The 22,230-nt window shown below is 37.2% G+C and overlaps 1 long non-coding RNA gene across 1 annotated transcript in view; it reads left to right on the forward strand.

The window, feature by feature from the left end:
* Nucleotides 1-22,018, forward strand: part of LOC111174596 (uncharacterized) — a 31,746-nt gene extending 9,728 nt beyond the window's left edge. Inside the window, exons 2-3 of the long non-coding RNA XR_002644514.3 lie at nucleotides 18,949-18,998; nucleotides 21,560-22,018. This is a non-coding gene — a long non-coding RNA (uncharacterized LOC111174596). The remainder of the gene's footprint in view (nucleotides 1-18,948; nucleotides 18,999-21,559) is intronic.
* Nucleotides 22,019-22,230: the final 212 nt, after the last annotated feature.

Genomic DNA, 22,230 nt, shown 5'->3' on the forward strand with positions numbered 1-22,230 from the left:
TTCCTGGACTTGATTAAGTATTTCCTTTCCCATATTAGGGAAGTTTTCAACTATAATGTCTTCAAATATTTTCTCAGTCCCTTTCTTTTTCTCTTCTTCTACTGGAACCCCTATAATTCGAATGTTGGTGCGTTTAATGTTGTCCCAGAGGTCTCTGAGACTGTCCTCAGTTCTTTTCATTCTTTTTCTTTATTCTGCTCTGCAGTAGTTATTTCCACTATGTTATCTTCCAGGTCACTTATCCGTTCTTCTGCCTCAGCTATTCTGCTATTGATCCCATCTAGAGTATTTTTCATTTATTGTGTTGTTCATCATTGTTTGTTTCATCTTTAGTTCTTCTACGTCCTTGTTAAATGTTTCTTGCATTTTGTCTATTCTATTTCCAAGATTTTGCATCATCTTTACTATCATTATTCTGAATTCTTTTTCAGGTAGATTGCCTATTTCCTCTTCATTTGTTAGGTCTGGTGGGTTTTTATCTTGCTCCTTCATCTGCTGTGTGTTTTTCTGTCTTCTGATTTTGCTTATCTTACTGTGTTTGGGGTCTCCTTTTTGCAGGCTGCAGGTTCGTAGTTCCCGTTGTTTTTGGTGTCTGTCCCCAGTGGCTAAGGTTGGTTCAGTGGGTTGTGTAGGCTTGCTGGTGGAGGGGACTAGTGCCTGTGTACAGGTAGATGAGGCTGGATCTTGTCTTTCTGGTGGGCAGGTCCACATCTGGTGGTGTGTTTTGGGGTGTCTGTGGACTTATTATGATTTTCGGCAGCCTCTCTGCTAATAGGTGGGGTTGTGTTCCTGTCTTGCTAGCTGTTTGGCATCAGATGTCCAGCACTGTAGCTTGCTGGTTGTTGAGTGAAGCTGGGTGCTGGTGTTGAGATGGAGACCTCTGGGAGATTTTCGCCATTTGACATTACGTGGAGCTGGGAGGTCTCTTGTGGACCAGTGTCCTGAAGTTGGCTCTCCCACCTCAGAGGCACAGCACTGACTCCTGGCTGCAGCACCAACAGCCTTTCATCCACACGGCTCAGAATAAAAGGGAGAAAAAGTAGGAAGAACAAATTAGTAGAACAAGAAAGAAAGAAAGAAGGGACAGAGGGAGCGAGGGAGGGAGTAAGGAAGGAAGCAAGGAGGGAAGGAAAAAAAGAAAGAAGATAAAGTAAAATAAAATAGAGTTATTAAAATAAAAAAATAATTATTAAGAGAAAAAGAAAAAAAACGGATGTATAGAACCCTAGGAGAAATGGTGAAAGCAAAGCTATACAGACAAAATCTCTCACAGAAGCATACACAAACACACTCACAAAAAGAGGAAAAGGGGAAAAAATCATAAATCTTGTGCTCGATGTCCATCTCCTCAATATGGGATGATTCGTTGTTTATTCATGTATTCCACAGATGCAGGGTACATCAAGTTGATTGTGGAGCTTTAATCCGCTGTTCCTGAGGCTGCTGGGAGAGATTTCCCTTTCTCTTCTTTGTTCTCATAGCTCCCAAGGGCTCAGCTTTGGATTTGGCCCCGCCTCTGCGTGTAGGTCGCCCGAGGGCGTCTGTTCTTTGCTCAGACAGGGTGAGGTTAAAGGAGCAGCTGATTCGGGGGCTCTGGCTCACTCAGCCCGGGGGGGAGGGAGGGGTACTGCGGGCCGAGCCTGCGGCGGCAGAGTCCGGCATGACGTTGCACCAGCCTGAGGTGCGCTGTGCGTTGTTCCGGGGTAGTTGTCCCTGGATCCCGGGATCCTGGCAGTGGCGGGCTGCACAGGCTCCCCGGAAGGGGGGTGTGGGTAGTGACCTGTGCTCGCATACAGGCTTCTTGGTGGCGGCAGCAGCAGCCTTAGCATCTAATGCCCGTCTCTGGGGTCCGCGCTGTTAGCCGCGGCTCGCGTCTGTTTCTGGAGCACCTTTAATCACAGTTCTTAATTCCCTCTGCTCCCGCACCATGAAACAAAGAGGGAAGAAAAAGTCTCTTGCCTCTTCGGCAGGTCCAGACTTTTCCCCAGACTCCCTCCCTGCTAGCCGTGGCGCACTAACCTCCTGCAGGCTGTGTTCACGCTGCCAACCCCAGTCCTCTCCCTGGGGTACAACCGAAGCCCGAGCCTCGGCTCCCAGCCACTGCCCGCCCCAGCGGGTGAGCAGACAAGCCTCTCGGGCTGGTGAGTGCCAGTCGGCCCTGATCCTGTTTGCGGGAATCTCCCCGCTTTGCCCCCCGCACCCCTGTTGCTGTGCTCTTCTCCGCGGCTCTGAAGCTTTCCCCCTCCACCACCCGCAGTCTCTGCCCGCAAAGGGGCTTCCTAGTGTGTGGAAACCTTTCCTCCTTCACAGCTCCCTCCCACTGGTGCAGGTCCTGTCCGTATCTTTTTGTCTCTGTTTATTCTTTTTTCTTTTTCCCTACCTAGGTACGTGGGGGTGTTTCTTGTCTTTAGGGAGGTTTGAGGTCTTCTGCCAATGTTCAGTAGGTTCTCTGCAGGAGTTGCTCCACGTGTATATTTCTGGTGTATCTGTGGGGAGGAAGGCGATCTCTGCTTCCTACTCCTCCGCCATCTTCCCGGAAGCTCCTGATTTTCCTTTTAAGATCTCAATATCATCTTGAGCAGTGATTTTCCATATGCTAGTGTACCTTAGGGACAATGCGGGACCTAGAACAAACCCTTGTTCCTTTAAACTACTGACAATTCATGTTTACCTTAAGTATATCTATGGGGTTTAAGTTACAGTTTTTTGTGAAAAAGATGAATTCTACTTCTTTAGCATATTTTAAAAGCTGCTGTTATGGTATAATTCTTCTTAACCTGATTTTACAGATGAAAATCTGAATCTCTGAGAGGTTAGATCTCTTGCCTCTGGCTACATATTAATTTAGTTGCACAGTGGAAGTAGAGTCCAACTTCTTATCTAGGAGACAAATTAATTATCTAAAGAAAGAGCTTATATTTGCTTCAAGGCATTTTGTTAACTCTATTTAGATCTTATGTTAATTGTTTATTAAATAGATAATGTCTTTGTACTTTGATTACAGAAAATCATTTAAGTTATCTTCTATAGTCTTTTAAAAACTAATATTTAGTTCTTATTCCAAACTGAAATATATTACTTGATTCAGTTTGGTGAGGAAAAGTCACCCAGGTAATGACAGTGTTTTGAGTAGCAGATAATGTAAATGAACCATCATTTTGATCTCTTTACAACACAGTAGTAGTTTTTCAAAATATCATTGCTAAAATTAAGTGATGATGAGTGAAATTACTTTTATTTCATATGTGTCCATTTTGTCATGTATATTTTACGTATAGGGTCTTAGATTATCATTTTATATTTGCTAGAATCTGGCTTCTATGTGAACTGGTTTCTTTTTGTAAGATCATGTGGAATGAAAGTATCAGTGAGATTTACATTTTTATTTTTAGAAGTCCATAATTAATAATGTGAGGTATACTTTTAAAATAGCATTTCAAATGCAGTGATATAGTATTTTCTGAGGACATGAGCTTAATAGCACGAAAAGTAAGAATTAACGAGTTGAATGAATTGTTGGTTTATTTAAGGGTGAATAAAAATGGATTTCTTCGTTCATTTTTGTGTTCCCCTTTACTTCTCTGTCTGCCTAAATCCCCCACCTTACAACTCAGAAATACAAGTTATCACTCCCTCCTCTGGGTGCTGGGAAGAACATTTTACTTATTCTCTTTTATGGCACATATATCTTTCTCCCTTGTTCTGTAGTTGTCTCTGTACTTGTTTTATCTCCCCTACTAGATTATCAACCCTCAAAAAATAGAGCCTGCAACTGCTTCATTTTTCTGTTTCCTCTTTCTCTCATGACTATGGCATGTGGCCCAAGATTTGATGAATTAATGGATGTTTGCAGGCTCAGAGAGACTGTGGTTTCCTTCATTTTTTGGCCTTCTGTTGCTTTCATAATAGAGGATGGCACCTTCCACTTCCCTCATTTTTCTCCATGTAGTTAGGTTGAGAGAATGAAAGGATTCCATTTTAACCCAATATTCTGCCAATGCTGCTAAGAAGGATACCAATTAATTCTAATTATAGTGGCAGCTTTTAGGATGTTGCCTCTTCTTTATTAAGATTATAACCAGCAACTCAATGCACATAGGTCACCATGTAGCTGTCAGATGGCAGCAACTTCCAATCAATGTCCATCTGGATTGGATTCAACCTGGTGACCTAGAGGTGAGGATTAATCCCTTGACTTATCACTTCCTCAAGAAAAGAACGTTTGTTTTCTTCCTAACTCAGGCATTTATGATTGCTTTTAAAACCCCCTTCGTGTCAACATGTTTGAGAAGTGAAATTTCATATACAAATGTTTACTTTGATTTCATAAAGGTTTAGAGGCATATAATGTATATTTTCTTTTACAGAGCCTATCTTAGTAGGCAGGGAGAAAAATTATGCACTGTATTATGTGCTGATCCAAATGCAAATATTTTAAGGTGGAATTAAAAGATGTGTCAAAGTATTTTAAAGTGCTAAAGAAATAGAATCAAATATTTTCACAATGAAATACAGTCTCTCTGGGGGGTCTCTTTCAGTAACTGTTGTTGTTGTTTTTTTTTTTCCTGGTACGTGGGCCTCTCACTGCTGTGGCCTCTCCCGTTGCGGAGCACAGGCTCTGGAGCGCAGGCCCAGCGGCCATGGCTCACGGGCCCAGCTGCTCCGCGGCACGTGGGATCCTCCCAGACCAGGGCACGAACCCGTGTCCCCTGCTTCGGCAGGTGGACTCTCAACCACTGCGCCACCAGGGAAGCCCTCAGTAACTTTTAAATCAAGAAAATATGAGTAGAATACATGGGGTGATGTTGAGCAAAAATGGATAATCTTGGTAATGATTCTGTTTGACTCTTCTGTTGAAAACAGGATGGAACACAAAGTTACAGTTTTAACTGTTAATGAGATTACACTTTATTATAAAAATGCAACTACTTTCTAACTTTGCACAGCACATATAAAGATAGAAGATTCCTAATATTTCTAGCATACACTCATAAATGTCTTTAAGGGATTTTCCTAAAGCATGCTTTGTCTGTGCAACAACATATATACCTCCCTGGCTACAGGAAATTCAAAGTATAAAAAAGTCTCAGATCCCTCAATTGGAACAACATATGTAATGCTAGCATCCACCTGCCTCTACTAGGACTCACGTAAGTTTCATCACTCTAACCAGAGTCTAAATTCCAGCCACAAAAGAGACTGGCAGGATTATGGAGCAGGAAAGCCTGGTGTTGAGAAGTCTGAGGCAGATTAATGAGTTCTGAGACAGATATACTCCCTGTGGAGACCCAAAACTTTGGGGGTAAATTCCCTAGTTTCACAGATACAAACTCAGTGGATCTAGGAAATAGGGATAATGTCTTGATATTAAAAAATAAGAATTTTTTAAAAACAAACATACTGTTAAGAAATTAGTACTGTATTTATGGTAGATCTTAGCTGTCTTCAAATAACAAGACTTATTTCATTCACATCCTTCTCAAACCACTGGTTTCCCTTGAAGCTATGGTGCCTTTTTTGGGAATTGCAGTAAATATATCAGATAAATGAGGAAAAAACATTAAGTATCAAGAGTTTAAAGATATTTCTGCATGTTATTTGATACATTTACTATAATCACAGTCAGGGCACTACTTGTTTTTCCTGTGGTTGTTTTTTTTTGTTTTTTTGCTTATTTGTTTTTAATATGAAGCTTGATAAAATGACATCATTTCATGTAGAAGAATACACAGAAAATCTTGAGAAAGAATCATGTAAATGAGTACTTGCCCTTATTAGATATTTAACACAATTTAAAGATATGAGTTAAAAGAATATGATACTGGTATAGAGATAGTAAGATAGATTAAAAGAATAGAAGATAGAGTTAAGAAACCCATAGAGATGTCATTTCAAATCAATGGGGAAAAATGAATTATTCAATACATATTATTAATACAAATGTCCCTATAGCCGCTAAAGAAAAAAGAAAAAAGTAGTTGACTATTGGGGGGTAGATAATTCAGTTCTCTACCTCCCTCTTTATCTTAAAGATTAGGTTAACTCCAAAAATGAAATCATAAAAATGCAAGAGGAGAATATGAATGGATGTGTTCTTAATCCTGAGTCCAGGATGGGATAACGATGCCATGAAATTCAGAATCTAAACTTAAAAAAATTTAACTACATGCAAATTAAAACCACAGTTGAATAATGAAGACAGAATTCAAAGAAAAAAATGGGAAAGATATTCACAAAGTAAAAGACTAGAAAGCAAATATTTTCTATATCAAGAGCTCTAAGCCATCAATAAGAAAAGACCCCAGAGAGCTGGGTAAAAACATCATGAGGAGATTCAGAAAAGAAAAAAAAAAACAGTCATACAATAGTATGTGTAGTCCCATATAAAATTAGTTAAATCAAATGTTTGCCCACTAATTATTTCAAGGGAAGCAAAATTTTATGTGAAAGTTTCCTAAGTTTAAAATATTGACTCAATTTTTAAAACTTGTGCTGCTCAAACAAATTTGGCCTCTGGGCCATGAGTCTGAGAGTGTTATTAGGCATGATGGAGAATGGACTATCTCCTTTTTCAGATATCTAAGAAAGTCTGCTACACAGCATTGAACAACCTCTGCAGAACTGGGGAAGGAACAATTCATGAGACTGTTACCTTCTACCAGTTACTTTCTTCAGGCTGATGTTGAGCAGCACTGTATGTATATGTGTGGAATTATTCCACAGTTAATGGTAATACAGAATTTTCTGGGAAGCTTGAGATTAGAACATTTAACGTACTGATCAGAGAGGAATATTGGGTAAATACTAAAGGTAATTAATAAATAATCTAAAGTTAATCATTATAAGACCATTAAATAAATCCTGGTATAGTCATACAGCAGCTAAAGAGACACTGATTAGCTTTTAACTTATATTACAACATGTATATTTAAAACATTTTGGGATAACCACTAAAAAGAGGCAAACAAGTGTATAACTTGCAAACCAATGGAAGGTAAATGAAAGAGAATTTACAAAAAATAATAATCCACAAAAAGCAGAAAAAGAAAATAATTTGTCAGTTGAAAACAATATTTTAAAACTACATCCAAATATATCAGTTATTTTAATAATATTAACTAAACTAGAAATGGACAGTGTACAAATATATTTGGATTTTAAGCATATTTTATTTTCAGACTAGTCATAAATTATACAAAAATATGAGAGTAGGGCTTCCCTGGTGGCGCAGTGGTTGAGAGTCCGCCTGCCGATGCAGGGGACACAGGTTCGTGCCCCAGTCTGGGAAGATCCCACATGCCACGGAGCAGCTGGTCCCGTGAGCCATGGCCGCTGAGCCTGTGCTCTGCAACGGGAGAGGCCACAAGAGTGAGAGGCCGATGTACTGCAAAAAAAAAAACCAAAAAAAACCCATACATACATACATACATACATATATATATATATATATATATATAAAAATATGAGTAATTGTGTTGGAATAGAAAGAACTGAAATTACTTGAATTAAAAACCAGCTATGCCATTTTCCCTCAAACTATGTGTCTTTAGGCATATTTCCTTACCTTTCAGAGTCTGCTCTTCCCCACATGTATATACCAGATAATATATACTTCACAGGAGTTTTGTGATGATTGTTTACGGTGAATGCAATGTAGCTAGCATGGTGCCTCATCCATACAGGATAAGAATACATTTTAGAAATTATGACTGAAGTTTACTCTTGGTGTGTAAAAACCCAAATTAATAACTAATACGGCTGTCCAATTTTTAGATAATGTCCTTAGTTCTTTTTTGGGGCATATCATGCATTTTCAAATATTGACTTTATTTTTATAATAGGAGAAAAGGTTAATACTACTTGGGTGAATATGAGATTTATTATCTTTAGCAATTAAACTCACAAGATTCTTTGCTATTGATGTCATTTCTTAAAAATAATTAAGGTGATAAAACACCCATTTGGATGTACTAGTAATAAGCTGGGAGGGTTAGATATATAGTTGGGCTGGGGTTAGGGGGTTTTATCTCGTTTCATGTATAATACCTAGCATATTTTGATATGAATATTAATAATGAGAGCAGTAATAGTTTCAATTTAGCTTTCTATGTAGAATACAGATGTAGCAGAAATTTCTGCTGAACTTTTTCTCCTAATGCAAATTCTGAGTATTATAATTTATTTCTGCTATTGACTAAATCTACGTTCTCTAGCAAATTATTTAATACATTTGTACCTATGATTCCATCTATAAAATGGGGGTAATAATACAGACCTAGTTAAATATTTAGTTCTTCAGAATGCTGAGATGCTTCAAGTTCAGGCTTTTATTAAACGTGTTTATAAGATTTTGTACAATATGACGTACCAATTATACATGGCATTACACTGGACATAGAGGATAAAACATAAAATGAATTCAAAATATCTGAAGAGTAGCAGGTTAGCAACAGAGGTGTAAGTTACTTAATATAATAGAGGGATTATTCAAAGATGCTAGGTGTGACCATCTAAATGATCAATTTAAATGTGAAAAAATTATCTCAAGACTATTAGTCTCTCCTTGTTATAGTTTAAGACTAGCTAAGATAAAAATGAAATGCTTTGTTTTAAGGTTTGTGTGCTTTACATATATATAGATATTTCTAATTTTAATGCATCAGATTATTAGAATTAATGTCTTAATTTCTTATGATGCATTGATGTTCATATTTATGTTTCACTTAAAAATACTTTATGCGGGCTTCCCTGGTGGTGCAGTGGTTGGGAGTCCGCCTGCCGATGCAGGGGACACGGGTTCGCGACCCGGTCCGGGAGGATCCCACATGCCGCAGAGCTGCTGGGGCCGTGAGCCATGGCCGCTGAGCCTGCGCGTCCGGAGCCTGTGGTCCGCAACGGGAGAGGCCACGGCAGTGAGAGGCCTGCATACTGCAAAAAAAAAAAAAAATACTTTATGCAAAATAAAGTGTCTGCCATGGTTTAAAAAGCACAGTATAATTAATAAAAATAATAAAGAGGTTTTTGTTTTTAAAATGAAAATGAAGTAAAATAAAAATTGAATTAGTATCTGATATACATCTGTTAGGCACTTTAGACATATTATTGATTATCCTTAGAAGAAATGCTATGAAGTAGGAATTAATAATTTAAATCAAGTAATTTGCCCAAATCACATAAACAGTGATGAAATCCACATTTTTCGGTCTTTGTGAATCCACAGTGTAGGCTTCTTTTTTTTGTGGTACGCAGGCCTCTCACTGTTGTGGCCTCTTCTGTTGTGGAGCACAGGCTCTGGACGCACAGGCTCAGCAGCCATGGCTCACGGGCCCAGCCGCTCCGCGGCATGTGGGATCTTCCCAGACCGGGGCACGAACCCATGTCCCCTGCATCAGCAGGCGGACTCTCAACCACTGTACCACCAGGGAAGCCCTAGGCTTCTTTTTATAATTCTCTTCAAATAATTAATACCCTTTTACTTCTGTTATTTTATCTAATATATATAGTTACTGATCTAGTTTCTCTCTCTCCATTTCTCTGCATTTTTGATAGACATTCTTTTTCTCACAGCACAACTTTCACAATATTCCCAGCCTCCTGCAGCCTTTCTACTGGTAATTTTTCATAGGCTCCTTTTTTTTTTTTTCCTTTGCATGTGTGGTAGATACAGCTAGTTGTGTCCCAACATCCATTCTCTTCTTTTTCTTTAATAATAGAGCCTCAAATTTTAGCTTAACACATGGTCACCAAAGACTTCCTTTTCCCAGCTTCCCTTGCAGTATTTGTGCTTATGATTACATTCTGATTTACGAAAGAAGGCAGAAAAATCATGTGGCATTTTTCTTAAACTTACCAAAAGAGAAAGCATATGTTCTCTTTGCCTTCATCTGTTTTGCCATCATATGTGCTGTGAAATAGATGCTGCATCTTGGACCAATACAGCAGAGCCCACAAATCATGCAGTAACAGGATAGAAGGAACCTGGGTTCCTGACAAGGAGAGTGCCGTCATCACCACTGGCAGGGCCAGCTACATAATTTGTGAGGTCCTGTACAGAATGAAAATGTGGGTTCCATGTTAAAAAAGCAAGAAAAACATCACTAAAAGTACTAAACTATGTTTTTTCTTTTCTTCCTCAGTCTGCCTTTAGACTTTCCATAATGTTTTTATTTGCTATTCAATATCACTCCAAGTAAAGAAAAAAAAGTTAAAATATTAACGTGAATTTTAACATTCATCTTTGTATTGTTCATAATGCCAGTTTTAAATGATAATATAAGAGCATTTCACTTGTGTGCATTATTAATGAAATTACACAATTTGTATTGCATATCTTGTATATGCTTACACCAGAAGAGTAGAAATGCTGGACAAAACTAATGCAACTTTTTATTTCATTTTTTGATAAGCACACATTCTATCAATGCCATTTACCTTTGGCTTACTGATGAGTAAGGAAGGATTGAAAGAAAAAGTATGGTTGCTCTACCTTTCCCTTTTCTTCCTTTTCATCCTTATCAGTGTTAAGTGATGGGCAAATATAGGAAGGTATCATGAGTCAGAAAGGATACAGTAGGGTTCCTTGGTAGTTTGTGTTTCTTAGAATGCCACTGCCTTTCTCCCTGCACGTGAAGCAAGTTCTAGTTTGACAAAAAGCACGGGCTCTCATGGGCTGTCAGTGTCTCCCTTAGTCTTAGAGAAGTACACTTGTATTGTGTGGGACCTTGAGTCCTACTAAACTCAAATACATCGTGGATTCACTTGGATTCTGTACTCACTGGGCCTTGCAAAGGTTATATGTGAATGAGACAGAAAGGAAAGACAGCGTTTATCTTCTCTGCTCATATACATGCTACATTTTCCCATTGGACTTCACTTACCAAACATTAGTTAAAAGATAAAATTATTCAGAGTTTCAGCATGGCTCCTGAAAAGCATTAAACCTAGGGGGGGGCGCCTGGAGTGACTGCACAGGTTGCAGGTTCTACCCTGACTCTTCTCTGCTTTCATAGACTCTTACGTTTCAGACTTTTGTCTTTTGTCAAACCCAACTAAAAGTCTTTAGTTAGACAAAGTGCCTACCTTAGAATCTGACATACAATAAAAACTCAATAATAGTTATAATTATTAGTAGTAGTATTAATAATTTTTATTATATATACAACACTTTTCCTTATGAATATCCTTTGTAGCTACTCTAGTATCATCAGTTATTTCAACTATATACCCAGCTTACATGTCAGAGTTACATATTTATAAAAGTTTATAAATATACTTACTTCTTGAAAATGAGTAGGTTGACTCTGGTGAAATCCAATCCAAGATGATGGCATTCCTTTGTTTGTGATAATTAGCCTAAAACCTTAAGGTAAACATGAAATCACTTGTTCTGAATCCTTGTGACAGGAAAAGCAAATTAGCAACTTTTAACATTTTTACAGTTTTGTGTTTATCCGTCTGAACAAATTACGCCAATCAGACCAGGATTAGGAAAGAGGCATACATATATTTACCAATGACATTAAATTTGGAAGAAAAGTGGTAGTGAGTAGCCCATCAGCTTTTTGGTTAAGTATTAGATTAGAGACTTGATGGATATGCTTAGTTAGAATACTGGCTACAAGACAGGACACTAAGTTTGCCAGAGGCCTTCATAAGAGGCAAGTGGGGTAAAAGGAGTCACAAGGTCTTATTCACCCTAAGATATTCAATAAAAATAAAAATAATGAATGTACAACTATAGAATTCAGTCACTGGTACTGAATGGACTAGCAGAAATTCAAAACGGATAGAAGAGAGTTAGTCCAAACTGTAGAGGTCAATTTCTTAGACTTTATAAAAAATGGTAACAAATTATACCCTCTTCTATTTGTCTGAGTTCTTAAGCAGGAACAGGTCTTATTATTACTGTCCCCCAGTGCTTAGCAGTGTGACTTGCACCCAGTTGACCCCCCCCCTCCTTAGATGTTTGTTTTATTCTTTCCACAGCAAAATGCAAGACAAGCTCAGACAAAAACCGAAATGAATTGAGAACATACTAACACTCTCAAATAGCTGTCAAGGATTTAGAGGCCATGTCTTAAATGGTTTGGACATCTGGTGAAGTAACATAAAAATAGAAACCCCAGTAGAATTTTTTCAAAACTGAAGTAGAAAGAAAGAGATCTAGAAGCAACCCTTGAAATCCCTGTAGGAACATAATAAAGAAAAGACTTTAAATAGAAGCCTTGAACAGAAAGCTTCGTGTGCTACAGGGGTTTAAAAAGGTGGAAGGAGTTTGTGTCTCTGAGAATACGATGAAGGTCTTTATTCCATGTAGACATAAGGAAAGTTGATGTTACACGATTCACTAGAATACTCACTTGCAAATATGCAGTCAGATCCTAACCATTTAGAAACTGTTTCCTGTCTCCGTGTCAGTATATTTTCATCTGTCTATGGAAAGAACTGTTTGCTGAGGTAAAACCTGTAATTTTCAAATCTTTAGACATTTCAGAAATTAAGAATTCATTGAAAAAATACCCATTTAGAATATAAATAATAGATAAGAACAGCTTGTAGAAAGCTCAATACTGTCCTAAGTTCAGATTCTTGACAAGCTCGTAGAAGCATACTAAAGCCATCATTAAGCAGTGTTTCATGGGAAAGATGCAAGCAATGGCTAATCTCAAACACTTTTTTTAAAAGAATAAATTTATTTATTATTTATTTTTGGCTGTGTTGGGTCTTCGTTGTGGCAAGCAGGGGCTACACTTCATTGCAGTGCGTGGGCTTCTCACTGCGGTGGCTCCTCTTGTTGCGGAGCACAAGCTCTAGGTGCTCGGGCTTCAGTAGTTGTGGCACACGGGCTCAGTAGTTGTGGCTCACGGGCTCTAGAGTGCAGGCTCAGTAGTTGTGATGTACAGGTTTAGTTGCTCCGCAGCATGTGGGATCTTCCCAGACCAGGGCTCGTGCACGTGTCCCCTGCATTGGCAGGCGGATTCTTAATGACTGCGCCACCAGTGAAGTCCCTCAAATACTCCTTGAACACTGTCAATATTTATGGAAAGAAGTGTCCAGAGAGTCTGTCTTTGTCCCATGTCATCATTCTTAGATACCAATAAGTCCAAGGAATAGGTATTATGTAGATATAAATTAATTCACAAAAATTATAATTATAGTGATATCTGAGCAGAGTTCTCTAACTGATGACTTTGCCTCGAGACAGGAACATAATAGTAAGACTTATTAAGTCTTAGTCCTAATCAGCCTCTTTACATAACTTTAGTAGTTTGTAACGTTCATAAGTTTGGTAGTTCCTCAAGGTTCTCAAAGACATAGTTGCTATATTTTAAGGTACCAAAGTCATATAGGGTTTAACTGCCATCTCCAGACCGCTTAAAATCGTGAAAAAAATGATGTGACTTCATGATTAGAATTAGCAAAGTTATTTTGCTTGCTTTCCTTATCTCTGTGCAGAGAAATGCAAATCATAAAAAACCAACAAGGACTTCTCTGGTGGTGCAGTGGTTAAGAATCTGCCTGCCAATGCAGGGGACACTGGTTCGAGTCCTGGTCTGGGAAGATCCCACATGCTGTGGCACAAGTAGGCCTGTGAGCCACAAATACTGAGCCTGTGCTCTAGAGCCCGTGAGCCACAACTACTGAGTCCACGTGTCGCAACTACTGAAGCCCGTGTGCCTAGAGCTCACGGTCTGCAACAAGAGAAGCCACCACAATGAGAAGCCCGCGTACCTCAACGAAGAGTAGTCCCCGCTCACCGCAACTAGAGAAAAGCCCGCGAGCAGCAGCGAAGACCCAATGCAGCCAAAAATAAATAAATAAATTAAATTAAATTAAAATATGAATAAAACAAAAAAACTGAATTGCCAAGAAATTAAATAAATGTAAAGAAAGTCTGAAACTTACTGACTCATCCAGAAAACACCTACTAATTCTGCTGTGTTTCTGTTTTAGAGGTGTTTTCTGTTTTGTCACATTTTTGGTATCTTTGAACTTCAAATACCTCCCAGGCAGTGAGATGGGAAATCTTGTGTGGATAATATTTGAACGTGGACCATTGAACTGAAAAGAGACAAGTTTTACTGTTTTTTCCCATGATGACATCTTGTTTCAGTGACTTTTATGGTCTGTATACATGAAGTTTTCTTTTCTAGCTTTACTGAGGTATATCTATCTATCTGTTTACACATATATATGTATATATCTATGCATTTGGTTTTTTGGATTTTTCTTTTTTTTTGGTGAGAACATTTCATTTCTACTCTCTTAGCAAACTTACATTATATAATACAGTGTTATGAACTATAGTCACCATGTTACATTAGATCCTCCAACCTTCCAACCGTATTCATCTCATAGCTGAAAGTTTGTACCCTTTTACCATCCTCTCCTATTTCCCCCATGCTCCCCACACCCCTGCCCAGTCCCCGGTGACCACTTTTCTACTCTTTATTTCTATGAGTTTGATTTTTTTTTTTTTTCAGATTCAACATATAAGTGATACCATGAGTCTTTGACTTTCTCTGTCTGGCGTATTTCACTCACATCAGGTTTTGAGCAATGCACCTTCTGAGGATAAGGGCTTACTGTACTTTATCAGCCATCTAACCAGCCAGCAACACGTACACAGGGAAGCAGAAATGGCTTTAGCGCTTGTGATCCAGCTTCTCAAGGTGGAGAAGGCCTAGAAGAGATATTTTTAATTTGACATTCATTTATTCATCATTTTAAATTCTGTAAATATTTGTGGGAAATGTGAGGGAAAAGTGATCAGCAACAGAAGATAGAGCATGCACCATTTTCATAAAACAGCTTCTTTTAAGGCCTTGGATATTTGAACTAGAAAGTAATGTATTACCTAATCTTTAGAATAGTACTTTCATTTTTGTTCACAATGATCGTGTCCAAGAAAAAAAAGCCTGTTTACCTTAGTTTTTGGACGTTCCTCAAATAATCATTCAACTATTTGAATCTCTAGTTTGGGAAATAACTTAAGGAAAAATGTTTGCCCTTTACTTTTATATTCATATAAAATTCACACACTTACTGGATATTTATTATGTGCAAGGATTTCTGCTGGGTGCTCTGGAAAAAATAGACTGATAAATGCTTGTTATCTTAAGGAGTTTGTGATCAGCTGGAAGAAGATGGGGCATAAAAATCCAATGTACAGTATTAAAGCTCATAAAAACATGTATGATTAGGGACAGTGCGATTTCAGAGGAAGATGGAACCCTTGGAAATTTTCATTTTACAACTTTAAATTCTTCACTCAAAAGAGAAGTACGTTTTTTATTCAGCTGGATGGGTAGGTGAGCATGTGTTATGTTCCCAGTGAGGTAAAGGGTGAGAGCGAAGAATTTTGGAATGGGAAAGATACTTATTGCAGCACAATAGCCATGTGCACTGATTCAATCAAAAGCCTCTTGTATGAGAAAAGAAATTGTCCTCATTCTAAATATTATGCCTTCGTTGTGTGAAAACCACAGCACTAGAAAATGTTAGCATTACAAATGCATGCCATAGTCAGTCCCTGCCCTCAAACAGCATCTTTTATGGCATAACTTTCACATGGAAATCTTAGGATTTTCTGAGGATGTAACCAAATTAAAAACAAAAAGAATTATAAAAGGACAGATGGCAAGCTGTATGGAGAAATATGAGTTCAGTCATCCAGAACTTTCTTTAAAAAGTTATGCTGGTTTAGGCTCACCGTCTCAAAGCAAGCAGAGTATAGCAAAGATGTAGCCCTAAGAAACTGCACTATGTTGTTCTTAAAAAAAATTTCCCCCCATTTCTCTATGGAAGGCAGTATAATGTTACTGTCTCTATTGTCCTGTATCATTAAAGCTCAGACTTTCTATCAAGAATTGGCTGGTGAGGAAATTAGAAACAGAGGTGGAATTAAAGTCATCTCCCTCAGAGGTCATTCAGTTGGTATTTACTGAGGACTGCAGGGTAAGTACAAAGTACCTTGTGACAGCACAGCAAAAACCAGCAAAAATGTGTTCCCCTGGGAGAAGAAAATGACATTTTTTTAGAACAACAAACATAGAGTGATTTTCAGTTTCTCCAAATACTTTCCCCTCTGGTAACTGTCCCAATACTATTCTATAAAATTACTTTCACTGTTGAAATTACGAAGATGTGAATAAACAGAAATAAACAGGCATTTAATTTTTTACTAATTCCTTTAGAATAATTATGAATTTATTTATGAAAAGTTCAGCTGTTTTTTTATTATAGAAATTCATCCCTTCAAATTTATTGAAATGATTATCTAGAATTGTTCTGTTTTTCACTTAACCTTGATATCTGCTGAATTCAGAAGTAGGTGAGGATTTATTTGCCACAGTTATACAAAATCTGTTCAGTTTCCTCAGGTTCTTAGATGCAGAAAGAGAATAGAAGTTCAAAGCTGCTTAATCAGCCTGATTCCCTGACACTCCAACTAGAATCGCTCCTCACACCTGGCAGGAAACACTGCTGTTGCCCTCTTGGACATGAATTAAGACTTGTGGATTCTTGAAATGATTTATTCATTCACCCTCTTCCTTCAATCACTGAAATAAGTGAGAAATTGAACATGAAACCTGGTTAAACTCTTGGATTATACTAATTCTCTCTAGGTTGCCAGTAAATCATTTCCCCTTTCATTAATTAGTGGTAGCAAGAAAAGTATTATGGATGTCAGGAGCCCCAGATAGCATGTATTTAATAACGAGGGATCCTATCCTAAACCAAGGTCAAAAAGAATTCTAAGCAAAGCCTAAGGAAATGGTGCTGATGGCAGGACTGATGAGATTTGGATCAACCCCATTCTCTTAATGAGCATACAAGTCCACCACATTTCCTAGTCCTCCCACATCTAGCAGGGGCGATGTGACCAGTTCTCACCAAGACATCAAGAGCAGAAGTGAAGTGTTACTTCTAGGTCTAAAGAGGATCTACCCAAAACATACTGTGTATGACTAATGAGCTAAGATTTTTTATTTATTTTACATTTTTAAAGGGTTGAAAAAAAATTATATATGTATATACAAGTATATATACAGGTGCATTACCTTTGGATAATACCTTAGCAGTGTCTGAACTTTAAAACCGACCACACCTTTTGACCCAGCAATGGTGGAGCAAGGTGTTGTATGTTTTAGGTTTACTTGCATGTGTGCTCAAAGACACAAAAATGAGTTTACTGCATTATAGCAAAGGTCTGGAAATAGAGTCAAGTTTAATAAAATGAACAACTGTAGTTCATGTTTTAAAAAATGGAAGTTACCTTAGGCATTTAGAGATATTGTTCCAACATTCAATGAGTATTATGGTTCTTAGAAATATTTATAGAAGAAATGTAACATCAGAAATCTCTAGTCTTTAAGAATCAAGGGTACCAACAGTTAAGCAATATAAGACAAAGATTTTACACATAAAACTTTGTTTTCGTTTCATTTTGTCTATTAGAGGTGGTTGCATAGTCGTATGCTTAGAGTCTCAAGCTTAAAGAGAATGAAGCAACTTAAGAATGAAAGATTTGGTATGATTAGATATTATTTATCTTAATTTTTAAAAAAACTCTTTAAATTATAAAAATAATGTATTCTTATTTTTGTAAATATTAAATACATACCACAATATTAAGAAGAAAACAGAAACAACCACTACTTACATGCTTATAATTTGATGATTTTCCTAGCAGTCATCTTTTTCTATTTTATACACACATGTATTTCCAACTTTACATTGCATTGTCATAAACTTTTTTCAGTATCACTAAAAGTTTTACAAAAGAATGATTATTAAAAGCTGCCTATCATTCCATATGTACTTCAATACCAAGATGTATTACATATTTAGATATTTGTGTTAGACACTTGTGTTAGACACATGAATTGCTGCTATGATGGCAAAATGAGCACCTCTGAGTGTAAAGTCATGTCCCCATCTCTGAAAGTTTGGTTACAAACGTGGTAAATTCATAAAAGTTTGGCTTATAGAGTATGAATAATATTCCTTAAAAGAACTACCAGATTTCCATAAAGGTAGAATTTTCTACTTATAGTCCCACTAAAAAAAAGATCACAGTCCTCAGAGTAGACATTATAGTTGGTGGTGTCGCTTAAGATAATAGGAGGTGGAGAGATGGATGTGGGTTGAAATTTGGTTTAAGCCTGATAGTTTAGGATGGGAAAAGATATTTGGACAGATTTGAGTCATAATCAGACTTCAGTCACTACTTGTGTGACCCAGGACAAGGAAATTAACATTATTCACTCTTACTTTGTTTACCCAAACAATGATACTAGTAATAATTACCTAAAAATGTGGTCTGAGAAATAAGTAACAAATATAACATCATTAAGTTTCTGGACCATGCTTCGTATTTAGTAAACAACAACTTTTGTTATTATTATAGGTAGGTAAGCAGAAAAATTTACGAGTGAATTTATTACAATGTCATGTATCTATTAACTACATTTTTCAATTAATACAGTTTATTCATTTATGTACCTGTTACCAGAATTTGCAATTTTAGATTAGGCATATACTATCGTGATCATGGTTCTTCTTACTACTCAGATGTTAGTGGAATATAGCTTCCCACTGAAAAATACCAAGTAAGAACAAATGTGAAAATCCTGGGATAAAGTCAGATTCAATTAATGTGAGATCTGAAAGTGAACATGATCTCTATTACAAAATTTCACACCTGTATACGGTAGCCCTGCAAGATTCACAAGGGACTTTATTTCCATCACAACACTGAGTGGTAAATGAAAGTTGTGGTAGATGGAGCTACTTTTTCACATTTTACAGATGAGGCAAATCAGGTATCAGTAGATGAGTGATTTACACATGGTCATAAAATGACATGTTCAATAAAATCTAAAGTTCTGGAGTTTCCTTCCACAACACCACACTATATAATGTGTGTGCCTCCATTTTTTTCAGTAATCATGGAATTGAACTGGATGTCAGTTGGAATGTTCAAAAAAATCCAGGTAAGCCTTTTTTTTTTTTTAACATCTTTATTGGGGTATGATTGCTTTACAATGGTGTGTTAGTTTCTGCTTTATAACAAAGTGAATCAGTTATACATATACATATGTTCCCATATCCCTTCCCTCTTGCGTCTCCCTCCCTCCCACCCTCTGTATCCCACCCCTCCAGGCGGTCACAAAGCGCCGAGCTGATCTCCCTGTGCTATGCGCCTGCTTCCCACTAGCTATCTGCCTTAACGTTTGGTAGTGTATATATGTCCATGCCTCTCTCTTGCTTTGTCACAGCTCACCCTTCCCCCTCCCCATATCCTCAAGTGTGTTCTCCAGTAGGTCTGTGTCTTTATTCCTGTCTTCAGGTAAGCCTTCTTTTTAATGTATATGTCTAATACAAGTAATATATGAATATGGCAAACAAAACTAAAAAGAGCAGACAGAATTGAAATAAAAGATCTCAACTCACCTATAACTAATGTTCCCTATATCTACTTCCTAAAGGCAACTGAATAGTTTCTTATGTATCTGTTTAAATACTTCTAATTCATATGGCAGACTGTATATAAACACTTACATAATTATTTCTATAATATATGGCATACTGTACATTCAACTCTGCTCCTTTGGTTTATTTTAGTTAATATATGTTTTATTAAAAGAAAATGTAGCACATTGTGTTTTCATATTGTATAGTATTTTATGTATGAATGTAACAGTTCATTTACGCAGTCTACTGTGGATGGATATTTAGGTTATTTCCAGGTTTTTTTTCACCAAGTTCTTTTTACTGTGTGCTACTGAATAAAGGAAATTTTATAGAGAAACACTTCTTAATGAAGTATAAAATTATCTATGTATGTAATTTTGGGTATGTGTAAGAGAAAGGGAAAAAAGGAAAGCTAGAATTTTGTAGAAAACGCACGGTTTTAGCCAATATAGTTTTGTTCGTAAACCTATATTTTGATCTTTCAGTACTTGGGCAATACAATAAGCAGAGAAAATTTCCAGTGCACTGACGCCTGTAATTCTCACAGGTTTTTCACTCCATCAATTGTTAGAGGAGGAATTATTTCTAGAGTTGAGAAGAGAAACCTAAAGGCAAAGGCTGTTGGCTGTTATAGCAACATCTATGATATCAAAAATAAACCTGGAAATGGAAACTGTTATGGAGACTGTGTCAGGAAAAGGAAAGGTCAGGGTGAACATCCTCCCAGAGTTGCTGCTCAGCAATGTTAATATGTACAGATTTGGATGGTCTAGATGGATGCATCTGAAAAAAAATAGTGTTAATATAGAAAACACTGTGACGGGAGTAAAGGGGCAATGCTTGGATCACTGAATGAAGCAAAATAAAGTGTTGTTCAGTGAGAGGAGAAAGGTCTCCTCTAATGCATCCAAGAGCTCCTATTTTTACAGTCCCTTGTGTGGAAGCGAAAGCATTAGAGGACTAAAAACCTTGCCGAGGTTACCTGCAATTTGACAACACCAGGCTGTTTGTGGAGCTGCACTGTGATGGGTTTTTACCTTCCGTGTGAGGTTCATGATGGTTTGTTTAAAAGAATTGTTTTAGCATTAGTTTGTCAGTTCAGGTAACCCAAGGGTCTTCTATTCAAGGCCAAAAGTCCTAGAAACTTACCACCCCTTTCTGGGCCATCAAATACCCACCCAACAACATTAATGTCCTTAAAAACAGCAAAATTTCCCTTTCCATTTCTTTTTCTTTTTTGAAACGCCATGGCTCTGATTTATGAATATTAGGCATATTTTCTTGCCAGGTATCACTCAGGGACTAGGGCCATCACATATCAGCATTAAAAAAATATTCTAAGCTTTAATGATTCAGATGTAATCAAGAATAACTTGACAAGGACCAGAAAATTCAAAATAAAGCTATTTTGTATCTTGGCCTGTCACTTACTTTGTACTGTGAACCATTATGACTCATGAGTTTTTTCAAAGAAAAACTATTGTTGATTATTAAATTCTCATTGAGTAACTTTAGGTTGAGTTGTTTTATAAGTTAGAAAATTTTTGTTGTTTTAAATTCCAATGTTTGTTTAAACCAGAAACATTTCCCATTTTGATTTACTTATGTCTACTTAAGTCTTTCTGTAAATAAAACTTTAAAAATAATAAATAAAATATTTCTCTTAATTTATATTCATCCTATTAGAAACCTTGCTATGACTGTACTGCCTTTGAAATTCCAAGAGCTGCCCAGTCCCGTATTTTAGGACTGGCCATGATCCATTCCCACTCAGCATGTGTTATAAAAAGAAAAAAAATATGTCAGAACTGTTTAAAAATATAGAACCCAACAGATTCAGGTGTGATCTACCTGTTGCCAAAAACTTTTCTTTAAAATGAAAAAAAAAAGTCAAGCCTATTTTAAAATAAAAATCTGTTAAGCAAGGATTTACTACTGTAGGAATTATTTTTCTTATTACTGCTGGTTGTGGTGATGACAAATAGATGGTGTTCTAATGAAGTCGAGATTAAAACTGTGGTCAAAGTTGAGAAAGAAAGAACGAAACCATCTATATATTTCTCCATTTTGGAAACACTAGGAAAAGACAAAAGGGCCCATCCTGAAGGCAGAAGACTTGTGGCGGTGAGTAGCATCTGATGATACCCTTTAGCCCCTCGAGGGACCAGGCTAAGCCTCCTGTCAAAGAACTCCCCTGGAAAGGGCTTGAAACTCTCAAAATTAGTTCTCCTCTGCCTTGCTTCAGGGCCTTGTGCTTCTCCCTGTTTCCTGGGCTCTTCATTGATGACTCTTCCCCGTCTGCAGTGCAGTCTCACCTCCCAAGTGGGTCATTTGTATGGATTGACTATCCTACTAACTTTTGAACTGTGTCCTTATTTCTTTGCTATTTTTACCCACTCTTGGTAAAGAGACAACTGCGGGAGACCACCTAAAAATGGCATTTCTTTCCCAATCCTTGGAATCTCTTACCCTTATACATTGTCCTAGAAGGTGTCATTCACCTAGGGGAAGTTGACACTTAACACTTTCTTTTCCACTCACTTTTTTCTAGTGTAGCACTTTGAAGGTGGTCAGAAATTGACTTTCAAAACCACGCTTTATTCTGTTAACACATACAGGTTAAAGGCAACTATGTTTTTTCTTTTATCTTTTTAGAAAAATTGTTGGCATGACAATGTGCTACATTAATGTAATTATTTCAACTTACAGTTTATCAAATCAGCAAAAGCAATCTTTAAATCAGTGTCATTT

Source organism: Delphinapterus leucas, chromosome 6, assembly GCF_059928025.1.
Source record: "Delphinapterus leucas isolate spDelLeu-1000000601 "Yukka" chromosome 6, BTC_Dleu_Yukka2, whole genome shotgun sequence".
Classification (NCBI taxonomy): domain Eukaryota; kingdom Metazoa; phylum Chordata; class Mammalia; order Artiodactyla; family Monodontidae; genus Delphinapterus; species Delphinapterus leucas.